We start from the raw sequence: 19,745 nt of genomic DNA on the forward strand, positions 1-19,745 counted from the left end.
CTTTTCCTGTCTCTCTCGTTGCACTGAAGCGACGTAGCCAAAGAAAGCTGGCAGACTAGTTGAGAGCAGCGGAGAAAGGGAGGGAAAAAGGAAGGAGGAGGAGAGGGAGGAGGAGCGGTAGAAGGGAGGAAGTCTGGCCTGAAGGGTGTTCCATCAAGTCTCTAGACATCCTAGACCCCAAAAAAATATTTTCTTGGTCTTTTTTTCTCCTTCTCTGCTTGATTCCTTTATTATCTGCTGTTCTCAGTATTCTCTCTTCTGTTTTGTTACTCCTCTATTTGCCTTTCTCTAAAGGTTCATCTTGCCTAGTCTCTCTCTGTCTCAAGGTCTCTCTATTCCTCTTTCACCCCTTTCAGTCCATTGTCTGTTTCACTGAGGCGCTGGGAGCTTCTTGATGAATAGCAATTGTGTCAAGTTTAAAGCACTCCTCTGTTGCCGTCCCTCTCCACACTTTCCTCAGACACAAAGTTTAAAATGTTGGGGATAAAAAGTTTTAATTCTTTGTGGTGGATGATGAAATCTTAATGTAATGAAAAAAGATTCAACACACTAAGAGAGTGGCAGAAGATTTCATGACACTGTTCCAATGAGAGTACAGCATTCACCACTGTCCCCTTCTAGATGTCAGTACTGCAGTTGAGGGGTTCTGCCAAGTCTAACTGATATAGTACCCACACTTCACAAAACAGTCCAACAACAAAGACGTCCTGTCACTGCTCCACTCTATGCCCACAAAGATGAAAAAACACGAAAGTAAAAATAACTTTGGGAGAAGTAATTAAAGCATCACAAGCGGATTGTCCGATGTTCTTCCAATGGAAAGATTTTTATGATGATGGTTCATCCAGGGACGAAGCTGCACCAAAGAAAGGCGAAAGTGGTGGATGGAGTGATACACAGAGGGTGCGACGGAAAAAAAGACAAAACCAATCAGCCCCAAATCTCATCTTTTCTCCAGCTGGGCTTTGAGAGGACAACGGGAAGCAGCGGGGGCATGCATCTGTCCTGCAGCCCTGAGTGTGAGTGTGTGTGTGTGTGTGTGTGTGTGTGTGCACGTCTTTGTGCCTGTGATTTAATGTGTGTATGGTGTTAAGCTTGGGTTGCACATCATCTGCCAGTTGCACTAATTTAATTGTGTTCTATAGCTGTGCCTCTGTGTGCGTGTTTATGCGTGCACGCCCTATTGGCTGGCAGCGTATGTTTCATGAGGCTGGTGACTGCTGCTTAGCTCTAATCTACCAAACTGTAATCCAAGGGTAGGACTCCTACAGTGCCCTTCGGCTGTCTGCCCTGCACATGTTCATCTGATGCCCCATAAACACCAGCTTAACTCACCTGTACACACACACACTGATCCAAGTTACATTGTACTGCTGCTATAACAACTGGTTTTGATGTATGTGTGTTTCTGTGTAACCTGGACCCCCTGGACACAAACCATTACTCCCAGTTTTTTACTTCATGATGAAATGTATGTGTGTGTGTGTGTTTGTGTGTTGTTCAGGGATTCCTGACTGCCATGAAGTTTGGCTTCCTGTTCCGTGGAAAACCTGTAGAGACAGAGAGAGAGAGAAAGAGATAAAAGACAGTGTGTCATTTACTGCCATTAGCCTCATTGACCATATTGACATCTATAATCCTCCTCTCCTTTTTCACTTTGATCCTCTTTCCCTCTTTTTAGTTCTCATTTCCTCTTCACTCCCCTCGGTCAAACCCAGCTCAACTCAAACTGTTTTTTTATTTATCTCCAGGAGCCATTTTTCCCTCTCTCTCTCTCTTTCTTTTTTACACATTTCTCCTTCTTTCCACCCTTGCTCTTCTTGCTCCATTTGTGTTGCAGGCTGTCCATCACAAGGGATAAGGGCAAACATGGAACAAACTTCTGCTCTGTCCTGTTTGTTTGCAAATAAATACTGTAGATCTCCCATATAAACTCCTCTCAGATCTGGAAGCTGCTGTGTTTTTTGCTGCTGTACGAGATGATCATGCATCCGTGAGGGATATTTGCTAAGCCCACTACAAATTGTAGTCGGTTGGCAAAACAGCATCATTGCAATTTTTCAATGTAGTATTTATTAACACTACAGATGTAAATGAGCTTAGCTGAAGTTGATCTTATTTCTGACTTAATGCGTCCTGCTTATTAAGATCTGATGCCGGGGTGTTTAAAGTAAAAGTAATGGAGCACAACAGAAAGTGTTTGCTGCTGCTGAAGTGCGTATTCATCCCATAAGAAGAAGGCCAAATGTCATCAACTCAACAAAAAGGTCAGTGATTGAATAAGATGTGAAAAAATCAATGTGGGGATTTTTGGTAAAACTTTTAGACTCCTTTGACTAGATTACTGCTGTGAACAGATAGAAATAATATAACAGACCTACTTAATAGGTATTACTGGCTGATTTAACCATTGCACACTGAAACAGCCCCCCCAAAATAAAAATTTCAGCTTCTCAATTGTGAGGTGTATTGTGATTATTTTTGGGGTTTTGGAGTGTTGGTTGGAGAAAACAAGCAATTTGTTGAAATCATCTTAGGCTTTAGGAAATTTGGATGGACATTTTTTCACTATTTTCTGATATTTAATAGACTCAATCATTAGTTGATTAATTGAGAAAATAATCGTCAGAATAATCAATAGTGAAAATTGTACTTTTTAGTGCGGAAAAATGCCACAAGTTCTTAGTAAATATCCCCTCTGTGTCATTCTCAATCAATCAATACTTAGTTGTGCACTGGGATTGTACACAACTGCGGTTGCGCATGTAGATGCAGTGGCCAGTAGCTCCTTCAAACTTTGCTACATTTTTGTTTTAATCTGTTATTTTTTTTGGCTTTATTACTGAACATCACTGAATGATGTGTGATTGGATTTGATTTAAAGGGCTTAGCCAAAATTGTTCAAATCGACTGGATCAGAAAATTTTGCGCGTGCAGATGCTGCGGCCCGTAGCTCCTTCAAACTCCACTAGCTATATTTCTTGCTTTTCATCTTTTTTTTTCTGGCTTTATTGCTGAAACACGCATTACGTGTGATAGTAATACATCATTACTGTCATCGGAAAAGGAAGCCGGGGTTTGGATTAAAGAGCACAGGACCTTGAGCCAGATCATAGGAGCCATGTTGGCCCAGCTTGGACTTAAGGCTGCTCCTGGCTAATGTCCGGTTTGGATGAAATGGGACTCAGGCTGGCCAAGCAACGGGAATCAGAGACTTTTGTGCCCATATCTTTACAGAGACCTGCTCCATCAACATCCCGGATCAAGCACTCGACGGGCGGACTGTGTTCCCAGCTGAAGGAGCACAAGACTCCGGCAAGATGAAAGGAGTGTTTACATCGATGGTGCTTGGTGCTCAAAAGTAGGCAAAGTGGACGGACACTGTCTCACAAATGTGGAGCTTTTTATGTGAAGATGAAAACCATATTATCATCACTATCTCTATCTGCTGTTTACATTCCATCAGATGCAAATTCAAAAGGCTATGTATGTATGTATATATTGTTATATTTTATTTATTTTATATGTTACCCTATTTTAATATGAATTTTATTATCTGTTATGTTCTATGTGTGTAGCATGAAGGGACTACAAACTTTCATTTCATTAAACAACCTTGTAAAGTGATAAATAAATTACCTTGTACGTTGTACCTTGAATGTCCTGCTCCTTGTCCCTTCCTCCGATGAGGATGTGAGAACAAATTACATTAAGAAGACAGTCTGTCTGTCTTTCCTGTTACCAATAAACCCAGCAATGAACTATTTTTTTCCACTACTCTTTTTTGATGCATCACCATGGAAGCAGCAAGCGATGCAGTGTTGTTACAGTAACACAAACCAAATCCCCAACCTTGACCCGTCTAATCAATCCTAGAGAACTGGGAGAGACTTTGCTTTCTTCCAGTTGACATGTTTCTGTCTTTTTATGATGCATTTCTATATTTGCTGTATACATAATGTGTTCCATGACACAGAGTTGCAAACACATTTACACCTGGAGCCAAGGTCCTGGTGGTTTTTCATAACTTTATCATTGTCACTGGATGTCCTCTGTGTGTAAAAGTGCAGTGACAAACAACAGCCAGATCCACACAGAAACACATGATGTGCCGTTACCACAGCTGTATTCTGGGTCCTAACAAGCTGCAGATTTACATTATAAACTTAAGCTGGTTGGTTTTCCCACCAGTTACACATTGTTCATTTTTCAGATTCCCAGATTTTCAGATAATGGCTTGTTAGCATTTCTTCTATTTGTCATTGAAGCCAAGGGATACAATTAATTTGAGTATGAAGCTCCCCTCTGCCCCTTTGGTTTTAAAAAGAAATGCTCCCAATGCAACTGAAAGCATTCTTTATGGAATTCATTTTTCATTTTTGAGAAAGCGATGGACAAATGCAGATAGTTGCTGACTATGGCAGCTGTTGTTGGGAACAGCTGTAAGTATTTTCCACTGTATTTCCCACTGTTATCCATAATGTCCTTTGGAGTCTACACAGCTGTCAATGAAATCTTCTGTTAAATGATTCATCGCATCAGGTTTTCACTGAACAAATGCTTGTTTCTACACAGCGATCATGGCTCATTGCTATGCAAGAAAACAGCTAATCTACAGTATATTGCATTGATGCTGCAGCTCAAATGTAACATGATCAGCCCAGAGACATCACCTGTCTAGGTGTTAATATATTTCTACACCTTGGGAGCAGCTTTCAGCATGTAAACTTCTGCGTTTTGTATTCTGTCCAGTTTTTGTACACTGCTCTGCCTTCTGAATGGGAACATTTCTCTTGCATTGATTTCAGTCCAACTTCAGCAAGCGCTCACCAATTTAAACTGTCAATCACCTCCCCCACATTCCCTACCTTCGCCCTCTCCATTGTCTGCTTTAGGCATACCTATTGTCCTGTCATATTCCTGGAAGTTTGATGCTGTCACATTTTTAACAACTAGCAATTATCACCCAATACCCTCCTGCCAGCCTCCTTTCTATAACAATGGCTCTTACCAGGTGCCGGAAAATTTCAATCTTTTCTCTCACTCTGCCTATTGCTGAGTACTGTTGTCTATGGCACCCTCAGTCTACTCAGTCTCACCCCCTCTCTTCATTCTGTAGGTGAAGGTGTCGGATGATTGAACAAAACAATCACTAATTCAAGTACAAATCTATACCCATGCACAGGGCTTTCAGGAACACATCGGTCCAAAGTCCAGGCCATTTGCTCCACAGTGTACGTATATGGCAGACAGTCCTAGCACTAGCAGTTATGCTCCACATTTCTGTGTACTGCTGCAGAAGAGTGAGTACCAGCATTATTATTATTGACAGTGAAAACCTGCCCTGGGAAACTGACAGTTCTGGTCCAGGTCTGCTTTCCATGAAAAGATGATAAATAAATATAAAGAGGGTTTTTTGCTATCAAATTGGTGACATAATGAAAATCCTTTCATAGAGGGGTGTAGCAACCACAAATTGTGAATATGTCCTACATCATTTAAAGGATAAGTCTGGTAATATTCTATAGTTTTCTTAATATCAACAAATCCTATGAAAAGACCAAAACAAATATGAATTGATCCTACTAACACATATTGCCTGTGTTGCCAAAGCATGACATAGATTATTTCTCTGTCCCAAAGGGATTCATTGTTGTCAAACAAGACAAAGGCCATGTTCAGACCGACTTTAGCCCTGCATGACAAAACACAGCCCTCTCATTCATTTGAATTAGGCCAGTCCGGCAGTGCATTGGGGGCACCAACACAGGGGGTGCCAGCAAAAAAGGCAGGGTCGTCTGGCAGAAAGTTGAACCAGGCTCAGCTTTTGCTGCAACGTCATCCAGCAAAGCGCTTCACTGGCCTCAAATACAAAGTGCACTTCCTGCTAGATTACTCTGTAACATGAAGCCTTCAAATTCACAGATCTGTTACTCAAATTGGCCTTCCTGGATTATTTCATATCTCACAGGTACTTGAAGCAACACACCCCACCAATGCCCCTTACGTTACGTTGTTTAAACACAGGGCTGATTTCAGTCTGAACACCTGTTAAGAGTCTACAGCCACACTAGTAGCTCTGTAAGGCTGTATTTAGGCTAAATGCTATTGTCAGCACGCTAACATACTACTTACTACTTAGCATAAAAAGTACAGCTGTGGCTGATTTTGTATGCTATTTTTTTATAAACTGAAATTTTGAACACATTTGAGTTGACATTAACACCAGATGAAAAGTTAAGGGATCATGAAAGTTATTACAATTCATCCTGCAAATTTCATGGCAAACCATTGAATGGTGGCGCTACAGGAAAAGTCAGGGGATCACCAAAGTCATTAGGATTCATCCTCTGGGAACCATTCATGTCCATCAAAAAGTTGTTGAGATATTTCAGTTCAAACATTGTTGACCATACAGTATGTATTTAATTTTAATATGGACCCCTGGTAGAGGAGTTGTTGCCTTGGGGATCCCAATAACCAATAAACAATGTAGCCATTTTTAAAAAGGAATATATATATATTTGTGAGCAATTTTTAAAGATTTAAGTCTTCAGTATGAATAAACCTAATTAGATATATGGTACGTGAGGCTGTAAACCAACAAAAACCACCAGCGAAATGCTGTTAAGTACTGGCAGAGCCAGACAGCAGCCAACTACAGTAAGATTTAGGCAACAAAATGTACCCAAAGTCATGCCAATAAAGTGAGCTGTTGACTCTTCAGGAATGAAACTGAGTGTGAGTGATTGTGTATCTACAGTACTGTAAGTTAGCCATGTAATGGACAGGTGTTTCCACTGGTGCATTCTGGGATAGGCTCTGTCACTCCTCCATGACCCTGAATGGGTATAACCAGGTAAAGAATGGTACGGTGTACATTCATTACACAGCTGCAGAAACTAATTAATATCCCCTGAATAGCTGAAAAACACTGAGAAGAAATGAAAGAAATGACCAACATATACAACTAGCACTGACATGACCTTGACTAACTAGTTCCTGTTGTCTGGAGACGCTCTGTAACCAACAAAACAATTAGCTGCCTTAGCCAGGCCTTATGTCTAGGTGCATTTATATACTACTGTATCTATGTGACTCCAGACTCCAAACCTGACTTCCAGGTTTAATTACCATATTTCATTACTTTAATTACTCACGTTAACTGTTGCTGTCACTAAGCACGTTGTTGCCAGCCTGCCATTAACCTGCCTGGATGAGTCATATCTTGTTCTCAGTCGACCTGCGTCTTATTTTTCTCTATCTCCCGTCTCTTTTTCTCTCATTATCAGTTTAAAATAAAGCATCAGCAAAATTCTGCGGTAGAAACATGTTATTAGCAGCCGTTATCGTGGTACTGACCATTTTCAATTAGTTTTCCCAATCACCCTCTCATAATGTACTCCCTCAACACCCACTTTTTCCTTGATTTGCTACAGTTACCCTTTGTTTCTGATTATTTCCTAGTCCCCTCATTCATCCCCATCTCCTCCAATCATGACTATAACTGAAGTGTATTTATGACGATGAAAGATGGATGCTGACATTACAGGTGCATAGCGGTCTGTGTGACATTTTCCCCACCACAAGCACTGTCTTCATCTCTCCCTCTCTGGCGTCCATCCTCGCAATAGAAGCGTCTGCTAATAGCAGTTGATCTCATTGATTTAAAAAAAAAAGGTTCATACAGGTTCTAATAATTTTCCATCACTTTTCTCCCCTTGCTTTCTTCCAATTTTTTCTCTTAACCTCATTGTCTCATTTGTCATTGTTTTTCCCTGTTTCCCTCGATCACCCCCCCCTTCTCTCTTTCCATTTTAATCACCGCTGCAGATGGTGCAACAATAAAATGCAGCCATTTTGGTTGTTACAGTGCAATGCTTCACTGCAATTTCATGCCACATAGGCCACCATCACTGACATCAACATAAATTATAGATGTAGGTTTCAATGGACAGTCTTAGTATAACGTGATCTATATTTTTGTTATGCAATCCTCTCTTCTTCGCCCTGCCTGCACTTATGCAAAGTCTACAGTCTCAGTCTGCCACCGTCTTGCTTTTTGTTTCCTTTTATCTACACTTTTTGTCAGTTTGAACTTTACCTGTCCTCTCTCCTTGTCCATCATTACTGTAGCTAAAATCAGTAACAGTGCAAGGATGATAACCACATCTGCTGCTGTCCGATGCTTTTGTCATGTAACACCCCCTTCTATTCTGTCTTCCAATTACGGTGCACACAGAAGCCCTGCAGCTTCAACAAACTAAGCCTGAATGATAAGACAAAATATTGCTGCACTAAAAAAAAAAGAAAGGAAAAAAAATTCAAATGTACTAGGGAAAAACTTGTTTTTAAGACCATCTAAGTCTCCCCCACTACAGGTTCATTGCCTTTAACCATTTAAACGCAACACACACAAACGCTTGACCTTGGTCTTGTATGAATAGTATTTTTCTTTGGTAAATTTGGTCTTCTGTATGTTTGTTAAGGAACTGTCATTTGCACTGGCTATATCTCTTCCTTTAATGTCTTCTGTATTTTTTGTGTGAGTGGCACAACAAAATTCTTCCACATGTCCTCGCAAAACATTTGGTTCTAAAAACTTGGTGACTCAGGGATGTAGGGACTACTCCCAGGACTAGGTAGTTAACTACTGAAGCTGGCAAGCTAACCGCGAACATGCTAGCCATCCGGGAACATGCTGGCTCTAGTCAATCACAATATCTCCCCAAGCTTCCCTCTATTTTCTCTGTGCTGTGCCGTGTACTCCCCCCTGGCATTTTGTTCTCCGGACAAAATTCATTTAATTCAATGAAGAGTTACTTTAAAAGGGGGAAAAAAACAAGTTCACCAAGGCTGAATTTGATGCAAAAACTCTGTGTGGCGAATCCACTGATCGCAGCAATTCCATTTGAATGAATTGATTTTGCTGGGAAATTAAAAGTTTTAAATGTTGCTGTGCCTTTAGTTTCTATATCGTCTGATATGACTATTTTTCCTTTCATTCACGAACATTTGCATAAACCATAATTTATGCAACACGATGATAAAATGCATAAGGCATTACAAAACAAAAAATGCAAACATACCAGAGAAAAAGAAAATATTTTGTGACACGTTAGAGATTAATTACAACATGGAGATGTTTGACCTCCGGTAACATCACACTTTACTTCTTTTTAAAGTATTATGGTGTTGTGGGGTATTTCAAGTGGGAGGTGCACAGCTGATAACCTCTGAGCTTTACTCACAGTCACAATCACTGCCCAGGAAGTTGGCAAAGTCTCCTGTCTGAAAACATGACTACATTCGAGTCTTGACCAGAAGACCTTTCTGGATTTGTCTTAAAGAAAACCACTTAAAGAAACACCTTCAGCAACAACTTGGATCTTATTTCTCTGCTTCTCTGCTGATGTATCTGAAACACAGGGAGAAAGTCATGACCAACCACGAGCGACACAGTGAAGACAGGAAATGAAATATCGCAAGATGAGAAAATAATCCCAGTCTCAGTCAAAGAGCAGCCAATTTGAAAAGAAGATAATGGGTTATTTATCACTGAATTCAAGTGTCTCCATTTATAAACTGCAAGCAGAAAACCTTGCTCTGCAACTGGGCTGTAGCCATGGAAACCCACTATCTGTATCCTATGGAAAGAGATTATTCTTTCATTCCTGCCTTCAGTTAATTGTGTCACACAACCACTCTGATTACACAAAATTACTGTAAAAATCTAGTCCATCAAATTTAATTGGCAAAATCAGCTTCATTATAAAATTTCACATTTCACATTCCTCCTTCTTGATGTTGTGTTCTGTAGGTAAAATATTTTCATTAAAGAACGATGATTTATTCTGACTTAATCATAATGTTTCCAAGCCAGCGTGGTGACATTCTTCAGTGTATTCACTTAGACTCTGATGAAGTGACACATCTGAAATCAATTCCATCAGCTCTCAAAACCAAACCCTAAACCTTATTTTAAGATGTTAATATTTTTTACCTTCCCAACAGCTATGCAAGCTAATACAAAAAGTGCTTTATCAAATGGCAACAATAAATACAAATACAACTGTACATTAAAAAGGTGAAAACCCACAAACGGAATTTTAAATAAATAACAATGGCAATTCAAGTAAGATAAGAAGGGAGGCACTGTAAGTCTTTAATGTCCTGCTTAAAGTGTAAACTATGTCTACCCCCCATGATCCCCAGTTAGTTTTGTGCCTTAATACCTAAAAGAGAGATGGATGCGTGGGGTACAATTAGAGGGAGAGCTGAAGTGTAAAATCACAGGCAGGCAGAAATCTTTGAAGGAACTAATCCATTCAAATCTTTACAGATAATTCAAAGCGCTGTCAAATAAATTATAGCTGACACAAGAAGTCAGTATAAGTCAAATAAGATGGGTGTTATGTGGTCTCTCATTTTTGTCTTTGCCAAGAACCTGGTAGCAGCATTTTGAATAATTTGAAGCCCTGCAATTGCTGAGTGCAATTTCTTAGTTTAGTACTGTCAGCATGACTATAATTAGGAGAGCCTGGGTCCAATGGCAAAAGATCACTTGAGAATAAATTCTCCTGACCTAAAAAAAAAAGAACACTGTACTACTGTAAGACTGGATGCCCAATACTTAGACAATAATGAGAGTTTTGTCATATATGTCATATGTTATATTTGTCATATACACCTTCATGAAGGTCATAATGTTCAGTTTTTGTTGAAACTGTTTCAGAGAGGTGTTGATTCAACTTCATGTAATTGTCTAGAAACCCCTTGAACCCTGATTATCCTCTTAAAGTAGCTTTTAGAGTTTTTTTCCCACATTGTATGACAATATGCACTTTCACAATTTTTATGGCTACACTATTACATTAGATTTAATGGTTTACATAAATATTCTGGATGTCCTTTGCATCATTTTAAGCACATTCCCTGAAATACATCTTGACACATTCTGAATCTTTGGAAACTACTTGGCAGTGATGTTGATAGGTTTTTAATGTACTGAGTCCCCGGGACCCACAGGTGGTCATTTGAGTGGGTCCCAGGTAAATTAAGTGGGTCCCCAATATAATTTGAGGTCTTTTGACAAACTGTAGTGTTAAACTCATGTTTGATGTTATATGGTTCTAATTATGGTTATATTTATGTATGTTGAAAATGTATCTGAAAATTAAACAAATAAAATCAGAGATATATTTAGAAGCAGAAAATATACCTGCAATAGTTTTTTGGCCAGCAATATGTTTGATCTTTTTGTTTAGCATTTTAAAACGTTTTCCTTTCACTGATTATTCAGGTAAAAAAAACGGGATCTCGTCTTGCACAAGATATATGCACAGACGGTAAGAAAATGACGGCCGTTGGCCAGTGAAAATATTTTTTTTGACACCAAGGTTTGTTTGTTTTATTTCTATAGCATTAACACGCCATGACCCCTGGACAGTAAAGCATCATCGGCCATCTTCGACATGAGTGAATACAGCAGCTATCAGAGTTGATTATTCATGACAGTGGCCACGTGAGTTTATTTACCAATACCGAGTTTGCACCCTTGATTGCTGAAATTAAATCTGTGCATCGAGGATTGGTCTTGTTGCAGCGAAAGTAGCATGTCGCGATGATTGAGACTATGAACACGGAATCTTGTCTGCAGATGGTAGAAAATGGTGTCCGGTTTCTTTTGTTTATTTCTATGTTTACAACACAGATTTGTTGTTCATAATGTAGCATTATCAGGGGAAAAAATAGGGTGCATCCCCTGGATGTGTCAATAGTGAGTTTACTGTGTCCTTTCGGATTTTAATGCGTCAGAGACACAGGACGCGTACCTAGCAACATCACTGACTGGGGGATACTTGCTAATTAGAATTTATTATACAGTTTGGTAGGGTTGCTTAGCTCGGGTTTTTAGAGGTTGACAAACTAGTTGGAAACTTTTTGCACTGGAGATGACGGCACCACTTTTCCCAGAAGTCTCAGTAACTGACAAAGAGTCACAGAGATAATCACGCCATATGGGAATTTGCATATTGAGGAATAATGTAAAAGGTTCATAGGAGCAGCATGTTCCCAGCATAGGAAATTGAAAAATGGTGAGGACATAAAGTAACAACATTGTCAATGAAATTGCGTGTTCTCCACCGCCACATAGTGGATGCAGGAGGTGATATTTAACTCCTTCGCGCAGTGCCTGATGGTCGTGAACATTCAGAGCAGTGTCAGCCGACCCCCGGTCACAAGACCGCGACTGTCGCTCCCCCTGAGGCGCACGTGGAGGCGAGGGCCCGTTCTACACTGCTTGCAGCTTTAATTAATTATTGTTATTACTTGACTGACAGGTATTATTTGCTTTATATTATCCATAAGGTTTCTGGAACCATCCTTAGCATCACAAACAGGGCATGTCACCCCCACAGGCACGCAAGTGGTTAGTTTTGTATGTACAGTGCCCAAGCGTTGTTGAGCAAAGCCATGAAACCCTTTAAAATTCCTAAGAGCAACCCTGACCTCTATTAAAAGATGCATCTGCTTGTATATTATAGAGACAAATTCAATTCAATTTATCTAAAATGAAACAATCTTAAAACAATAGCAGTCTAATCTGTCTAATTCATGTGTCAATGGATGTCATCAAAAATCATCTTGCAGTTAAAATATTCCAATAGTTCCAATAATATTATAAGTGACATATTTAAATGGGGAAGTCAAAGAGAAATCCCCCCAGGAAATTAATTTCAACCTATTTTAAATGAAGTGATTGAAATTCATTGTATTCTGCCTAGCTGTACATGAGAGTATTGTCAGTGGTGCGTTAAGAATTAAGAATCTTTGTTTTCAGCAAGTTTGGGGTTTAATCAGCAGTCAAACAGAGGGAAAGGGGGCAGACTGAATGCTAGATGTGGGGGCGCTCTGAGAGGCCGAGAGAGAAACAGTATGAAACAAAAACAGACAGAGACTCTAAATGCATAAAGAGAGAGAGACAGAGTAAAACTGGTTCGTCCAATAGTTCCCCAGTGGCCAATTAAACACATCAGATAGATATCTTTCTGCTGGAGGAATTCAAATGAGTAGGCTAATGTGTGACTGTGTGTATGTGTCTCTAATATTGTGTGAGTTTGTTTGTGTGTCATAGAAGCGTGCTTTATCCATAATTTTGTGAGACAGGCAGGGAAAGAAGAGCAAGTGAGAATAAATGTGTGATCTAACTATTGAAGAGACTGAGAGTGATGATGAACACTGTGCTGCTAGGAGGTGCCAAAGAGGTCACTAATATGTTTTTTTCTACTGGCAAGAGACCAACTTCTGAGCCAAACCATGAATTGTTCTGAGCAGTTTTAAAGGGATAGTTCAGGTTTTTTGAAGTGGGGCTGTACACTGTAAGCTACTTGCTCAGCACCAGACATTGTGGAGCATTTCACAGCTAAAGGGGTTAGTATTGGTGGAGACCAAAACAGAGATAGAAGGAGAGTGAATAATGGGTTTGTAGTCATATGTCAAATGGCTGGAAGCTTGACTCCAAATGAAGGATAATGCTGCTAACGTGTCTGCTGGATGTGTAAATAGGCAACTGCTTGCTAGCACATTTGTCACATAAACTTTATAAGATGATAATATGTCAAAGGCTGTGTCCAAAATCACTCCCTCATTCACTCCTCACTATATCACAGACACTCGATTACACTCGATTACTCTATAATGAGCAGTAAACTGAGATTTTGGACACTTATTTGTCATCGTCATTTTGAGTCATCACAGAAAAGTGTAGAGTTGCTCAACTGTTCATTTTCACATCTATAAAATGAGAAGCATTGCATCGTGGGATTGTTTGTAGAAAGTAGTGTACATGCCATGCATACTACTTTTTTTGTTCTACTGTGGAATTTTGAGGGCACCATAAAGTGAATAAAGTGTTTTGCGTCAGGCCTGATCTCACTCTAATTTTACAGTACCTCAAACACATATAACCCACATACTGCACCACTGGAATTTCACTGGCTGACCCTCTCACACCACAGATGTGATTAGGCCCTGCTGAATTCACAGTGTTTCAGATAAACCTGACCATCTCAAACCCGACTTGAGCCAGTCCTCTCTGTGAACGGACACCAGCCCTAAGCCCACTGTGGTGGTTTAATTTATTTGTGTGTCTGAGTATCCTGCTGTTTGCAGTTGGGGTGTTATAAATGGTTGCCTCATCAAAGGTAACAATACACCATGAACAACAAATTCACCTAATGAGCCAAACCAGCCACTAATGGTCTTTTCTTTATTTTTCATCAGTTCATTAGTTTGTATTGCTCAGGTAAATATTATGCAGTAACGTTACACTATTATTAAAATAATAATGAGTGAGGGGCTAAAAGCAACAGAGATAATGGGGCATCTCTACACAGGAAAGGAAACAGAGTGGGCAATAAAAGGTCTAAACACCGTGCTCACTACAAACAACACAGGGAAATGGCAGAGGAAACAGTAATTACCTTACTGAAAGAAAACAGAGAACCTAAAATCCAAACACAAAACACTAACTAAGCACTAGACAAACCACAGGATTAGGGTATGCAGGCAGGCAAATGGTCATTTTTAAAAAATGGGCAAAGCCACAGGTGAATATCAAAAAATTTCACACAAAGCTAACAAGCTTAAATTGACTAGCCTAGCAGGAGCTGGAAATGCAGCATTAATCGGTACATTTAAAGGTAATCTGCAGTTTTCTTGTAAACAAACAAAAGTTATCTTTACATTTACATCCATGTTTGCTAGCCAGCAGTCTTCTTTGTTGTCGATGTTGCCACATTGCTACACTTCGCACATTACTGCCATCAATCGTTAAAAAGTGCATTAGCACGAAACTGGTGGCAGGATTCTGTTGTAGTGCCGAGCAATGCTGCTAAAATGTGAGGTTTGTTAATAAACATACAGTGATGCCTACAGTCAGGGATGAATAAAAAATGCATTATCCCTGTTTCTTGCAGCACGTTGTGCATACAGTGGTCAAAAGGTTGGTGTCCATTTTCTGACAGCACCATTCTGCACTGCAACCTTACTTCAACTTTTGGCATTAAGCAGAGTTCACCAGCTAACTGGGTAATGAAAGCCTGTGTGCTCTCATTGTAAAGCAACCCCAACCCTTGAATAGTGGGAGTGTAAGGCAGAACCGGGTAATGAAACAAATTGAAGAGAAGCAGAGAAATGTGGCAGAGAGTTCAGCAAATGAATAGAAATCCTGTTACTTGTTAATTACTTTTAATGGGATAATAGTTATGCATTTGAATAAATTCATGAAACAATACTGATGTACCAAGTCCTTAAAAACAGATTGAGTAAAACAAAAAAATATGTGATTTGTGGACTATCAGCACTGTGTTAGCCTACGGAAATACTAAATTAGATTCTTGCATTCCTTTAATACTAAAAAACTTACTATTTTTACTTTTACTTATCATTGGTGACTCTCGTCACCATCTTAAAAGTTTCCATGTAACTATAATTTGTCTGGCTGCCTCTCCTCTTTCTCACCCTCGTCCTCCCCTAAGTATTTGTCCTTTGATTCATTTTTACCCTTCCCTCCTCCCTTTCAGTGCTTCTTTACGGTCTTAAATCTGATAGCACAGATATATACTTGACCAACAAGTCATTACTTTGAGGTAAAAGGACATGGCTTTCTCTCTTCAGTTGTTCACTCAACTTTCTTTTTTTGGATTTATGAGTTGTTACACCCTGTATCTGAATTAGATAGCATCGCATTTGTCCAATCACTGGAAAAAATGGGTGCACTTAAAGAGCACTTACAATATTTCTTCCCTGACAGCTGAATAAAAGGTAGCAGTGAAGTGGCCTATCACCAAAAACAATCACCTCTGTCTCCCACTTTCATCTCCTTGCTCGATTTTTCCTCCCTCTTGTTTTTCTTCATCCACCTTTAATCATCTCCCCCTACTTTGCACACTTTCACCCCTTTCTGTCTTCCCATAACCTCTCTTTCAATTGTCATTTATTCTACAGACTCCCCACGTGGAAAGGCTTTATATAATACCCCCTAAAAAATGGGAGCATCATACATTGCATGATTTTAAGATGGGTTACTTTTGTAGAGCATGCTTCTGTAGAGAACATAAATTAACCTCCTTATCCTTCCTTTCTTCCCTTCCCCCCCATAGTTTGGGATGGATCCATGCTAGCGTGATGGATCCATTCATCGTTTTTATCATGCTTTTTAAATCATATTAGCACCCTACTCTCACACACGTCATGCCAACACTTTCTCTCTCACACAAAGTCAACCGCGAGCTAGTCTGCTAGGATGTTTTCTGCCAGCTGACCGATGCTGGTTGTGAGAGCTATTACACTGTTATCTAATTGATCACACTGACTGTGGGTTTTATGAGTTTTTATTAAAAATGTTACAATTGAGACATTTCAGTAATTGATTATATAAAATTACATTTGCTATCTTTTTACCGCACAGATGTGCTGGTTTCTCTTCATTATCTAATATTTCTCCAGCCAGACATTGTGAACAGAGCTGCTGGAGGTCAACAGACTCACACATTAAAGAAACTGATAATTTCATATTTTGGCAGGAGGCAGGCTTGCAAATGTCAAAAGTCATTCATTTGATTCTCATAATCATTTTTATATTTGCATATTGCATTGTTCAAATCACAATCTGTAAAAACTAAACAGAGGTGAAAGAATACAGAAAGAATGGATTAACAAGCTTTACTACGTCTTCCCTTTGCTGTAAAGAGTTTAGCAAATTTTAGCAAATTGTGTTCACTGATTATCTTCTTCTGCAGTACAAGTAGGTACTTGTTCTGCAGTATAAGTAGGTACTTGTACTGCAGAAGTACTAGCACCGTTACATCTAGGAGACCAATGTAGCTTTGCTAGTTTACTAAAGTACACAGATGGCATGTCTGCATTTGTACGGTGCTCCTTCATTTTTAGCCTCATAAAAAGCATGAACCAACCACTTGTCTCTCTTCCCTTTCGTCTCCCTGCCAACCCTGCTAGTGTCTCTGGGCTTTTCCATCACTCCCTTCCCTTCCTTTTCTTTCCATTAGTCTTCAGCCCTGAGAGAGGCGAGAGGAATACAAAAGGGAAGACGAGGAGGAGAGTCCTTCGTTCTGAGGCCCAGTGCCAGCTGTTACTGCTGCAGAGACTATCCATCCAAACACAGGCAGACAGGGATGACACTGCTTTGGAATTCAACCCTGACGCAAACGCCGTGGGTAAGCCTGCCTCGATAAACCCCTGGGCTCTCTGGGTGCTATGTGATGCTCTGCCCTGACAGTGATAACAGAAGCTACCTGAGTCTATGCTGTACAAATAATGTTACCATTACAAGTGTGACTATCCCTTATCTGCCATGTACACAGATAAGCTAAGAAATGTTCTCTTCTTTCCATCATACTTCCACATTACTATGTACAATAGACGCAATAACACACACACACACACACCAACAACAAATATCAGACATTTAATGACATATTACCACAAGGCATGTAGGCTATATGTATGATGAATGTAAAAATACACAAGAGATACTGAAAAGATAATGGAAGTCATCAAACTGTTCTGACCCAACAAGTTAGAGCCACACTACATTCAACAATAGACTGATACCCATCCAATATCTTCACCTATGCTTACCCCATATTGTGTTACCGCTGAATGAAATTAGTGCCTTATTAAAAGGTTCAGTGTGTAACATTTAGGAGGAGCTATTGGCAGAAATGGAATATAATATTTATAAGTATGTTTTCATTAGTGTATAATCACCTGAAAATAAGAATTGTTGTGTTTTCATTACCTTAGAATGAGCTGTTTTTATCTACATAGGGAGCGAGTCTCCTTCCACGGAGGTTGCCATGTTACACCACCATGTTTCTACAGTAGCCCAGAACAGACAAACCAGACACCGGCTCTAGATAGGGCCCTTCGCGTTTTTCGCGCCCACCGTAGTTCCTTCTACACGTTTGGAGCGAGTGGTATTCAAATGGTTGCAATCTGCAATTCCATCGCTAGACGCCACTAAATCCTACACACTGGACCTTTACAGGGGAACTCCACCAATTTAGTATTGCATTTCCACCAATTTGATGGCCTAAGATATTCATATTTTTAATCCCTTGTACGGGTCAAGCTCCAAAAGCTGGTTCCTACAATTCCCATGATCCAACTCGATAGAGCATTTTTGTTACATTCCTGCCTGGTTTATTCACAGGTCTTTCGAACTCCAAGCCCTTAGTTTGTAACATGGGTGTTCTTTTATAATTTTGTAGTCTCCAAACCCAAGCTGGAAATAACCCTGATGACATCATAAGGGGTATCAGGGATGGAATGGCCCTTTAACATGTCTGCGTATGGACAACTATGTCCAATGTTTTTGGTGTACAGTTACTGTAGTAGAATGGAACTACATTGCTCAGTTTTCTGTGTAACATACTCCCTTGTAATATAAGTAGGTGATAAAATATTTTGTTTGTTATTATATTGGGAGGCCTTGTCACTCTGCTACAACAACAAGATAAACTTGAGTCAGCGGCACAGCTGTCGTTTGTGTCACATTTATCACAATGCAAATACACCACCCGCATAAGCAAAACTGTATGTATAAATGTGTGAGATAACATGGCAAATCTTGTCCAAACAACAATGACATAGTGCATATCGTCATTTCAAATAGACCAAAGACATTCAAGCAACATGTATGAATTTTCATGAGTTGTCTATCATTAATCAGCTCTCCTATCAGCCACCCACAGCATAAAAGCTGCACCTGTTAACATAGAACTGCTGTACTATTCAATCTAAAATAGATACAAGATGTGAAAAGCAGCTTTAGATTAACAGCTGTAATTACTAAGAATGAGCTCTGAGAGCCAGGAGCAGTGTCAGCTAGTGAAAGAATATATTTCAACATAAGTTGAGGGAGTATAATCAACATTTTTTGGTGTGGATGCACAGACTGAACAATGGACAGTTTTCAAAGGCCAGTCTCAACAGAGGAGGGCTTACAAAGCAACTTCTGCACTTCAGGCAAATTGCAGTAATATACACTGAGGCATGTCTGACATTATTTAGTAATAGCTTAATCAAAGAAAAAACACCATGCATAATGTTTCTATCAACAATTCTGTTTAGATGAGTAATTAGGAATAAAGAAAGGAACTCACATTTAGTGCACAACAGGGGTTTATGAAAGCCATATGCCCTAACTGCTATAATAAAATCAGATACTTAGCAATCAGCATTGACTATTACTGTCTAATAAAGTGCTGCTCTCATTTGCCTCAAGTCTTTTGTGAACAGCAAAAGGCTGCATTTTGGATACTGTGTTACATTCAGATGTATTCAAATTTGTCCATCAGAATTCAGAATGTTGCCATGACAAGATGTAATCCTTAGATCCTTTGTCAACTGTCATAGTTTTGATGTCTACTCTTTCAAAACCATTTCTTTTAGAGGAGGGGGAGCCTGGTTGAAGCAATGTTGCAAGAATTTAAAAGTGGAAAAGTTACAAGTTACACTGGTCACAGAGTGTTAGGAGAGTGGTTACCATTGATTACGCAGAACTGGAACACAAAGTTATGTGAACTAGAGGGAGTATAACTATTAAATTCTACTAGTCTCCAGTCACATAAAATGTGGTTGAAATTGGTACAGCTTTCATGTCATGCATGCTCCCTCAACTACAGTCAACTAAGGAGTACACCTTAAATTCAAGTCAG

At 39.6% G+C, this 19,745-nt stretch overlaps 1 long non-coding RNA gene across 1 annotated transcript in view; it reads right to left on the reverse strand.

Moving 5' to 3' along the window:
- Window positions 1-190: 190 nt before the first annotated feature.
- Window positions 191-19,745, reverse strand: part of LOC122875272 — a 39,265-nt gene continuing 19,710 nt past the window's right edge. Inside the window, exon 3 of the long non-coding RNA XR_006377779.1 lies at window positions 191-1,550. This is a non-coding gene — a long non-coding RNA (uncharacterized LOC122875272). The remainder of the gene's footprint in view (window positions 1,551-19,745) is intronic.

Source organism: Siniperca chuatsi, linkage group LG4 (genome assembly GCF_020085105.1).
Source record: "Siniperca chuatsi isolate FFG_IHB_CAS linkage group LG4, ASM2008510v1, whole genome shotgun sequence".
NCBI classification, from domain to species: domain Eukaryota; kingdom Metazoa; phylum Chordata; class Actinopteri; order Centrarchiformes; family Sinipercidae; genus Siniperca; species Siniperca chuatsi.